The sequence below is a fragment of the Dendroctonus ponderosae genome, unplaced genomic scaffold (genome assembly GCF_020466585.1).
Source record: "Dendroctonus ponderosae isolate FM_Combo_2020 unplaced genomic scaffold, Dpon_F_20191213v2 Dpon_F_20191213_1, whole genome shotgun sequence".
Taxonomy (NCBI): Eukaryota; Metazoa; Arthropoda; class Insecta; order Coleoptera; family Curculionidae; genus Dendroctonus; species Dendroctonus ponderosae.
The window spans coordinates 17,552,961-17,554,894 of NW_026017110.1; positions in this window are offsets into that span (position 1 = coordinate 17,552,961).

Sequence of the window (1,934 nt, forward strand, 5' to 3'; positions counted from 1 at the left end):
CTGTAAAAAAAAATGAATAAAAAATTAGTCGTTGATAATACGATACATATGTGGAATATAAATGTAAAGGGTGTTTTTTAGAGGTATAGAACTTGAAATTGAAATAAAACTCATAAAATTCATGTTAAGTATGAATTATTAATTAATGGTACTGGCTTTATTGAAAAAATCATTGTATGCCATTATAGCTTCAATATAATTTGGACCATATTGGCGCCGCGGTTGGATCGAATGAATCAATCCACGAAAGAAGTCCAATTTTCAACCACTTTGATTCCACCAGACCATGGAAAAAGCACATCAAACAGTTAGTTTTTTTGAATATAACGGCGTCTCAATAATGGCTTTCGGATTTTGGATTTTCGTCTCTCTAAATTCAGCAATTTACCTCGAAAATCGTAGAAATTATTCTTCTTTTTATACTCAATCAAGACACTAAATAACAAAAGTGCAGCCAAAAGTTCCAAGCGCTCCTCGATTTCCTATTTTTGGTTAAATTTCTTCAGCTTCCAATGCTCGAGATATAGTAAATATATTTTTCCCCCTCGGCCGTATTTTCTCGTCAGTTCTTGGCCTCAAATCGCTCTTTTGCTTTTTGAATTAGCTTCTGCCTGGCTCAAAAGACGCTTTGAAAACCTGGTTCATTTGCGGTTTATTGAAAAAAGAACATCTGTTGGTTCGAAACCGTTAATTTCAGTCAAAAGGCCTTTGTGTACCAAACCAAAGAAAAGCGGCTGTACAAAAAGTTTGGAACTTTTTGCCGATAATATTTTTAAACGGCCGGCAATCTTACACCCAGTGCACATCGTTTTTAATCATTTTTATTACGCTTTTAATTAATTTTTATTGAAACGGGGCTAAAACGTCTTTCATGGTTTTTTCTTTTCAGAAAAAGCATTTTTCCTAATTTCTATTAAAAAATATACATTTTTATTATATGCTTATTATGTACTGCGGAATCTGGCATCGAAAAACGTAATTTTATTTGAGGGTGGCAAACCAGGTCCTTTGCTTTTTTTAAGTGCATTTTGTGCTGCCGTGTATTGGCAAAACCTTATACAGGGTGTCCCGTCTTCACATAACCGAACGGGTAGTGTGACGTACTTTGGCTCAAAAGAAGACGATCTTAAGCAACTTTCATTAAAAAAATATATCTGGCTCCTGGACATTGATGGCCAAAGTTCTTTAAAAAAAACGTTTTTTGAAAATCATTCATCATTCATAAAAACATAATTTTTTGATCATCAGTAGCCGATACAGTTTTTTTTAACAAAAGTTTATTAAGTTCTTATTTTTTTATTAAGTTAAAATGTCAGATCGTCTACTTTTGAACCAAATAATGTCGCAGTACCTCGTGCTTACGCGTCACTGTGTTACAGAGTAATGAGAAAGGCAAACAAAATAATTTTCAAATATATTTCCTATAAACACTATATCATCTATATCACGTTTATATGCCTAAATACCAAGATTCCGACATTAAAACCGAGTTTGTGTGAAAATCAGAATTTGGCATATTTTCGTAGATGGCGATAAATAAATATGATAACGTGGATGTTCGAGACTTGAAAATAAAATATTTAAACATTCCTCAACTAATAATAGTTTATTTGAAAATAAATTCCAAAAATTAACCAATAACAGGGAGGAAACAGTCACCAAAAAAAATCAAGGATGCAATAGCACTAAGAAATTTCAATAACTGTCTGTTAGGTACATAAAATGTGAGTGAAAATTGAATAGTATTTCAGTTATTCAACAATTCAGTCTCAACAAAGAAAATGAGCATTTTTACAATGCTGATAAATCGACATTTTCTCCGTCATTTTTAATTTAATTCAAAAGAAATTCCTGGGTTCCAGTCAATTTTATTGTTTACCATTTAAAATGTCACAAAAACGTTTCGGTGTTTTTCTCCACCATCATCAGTTTGT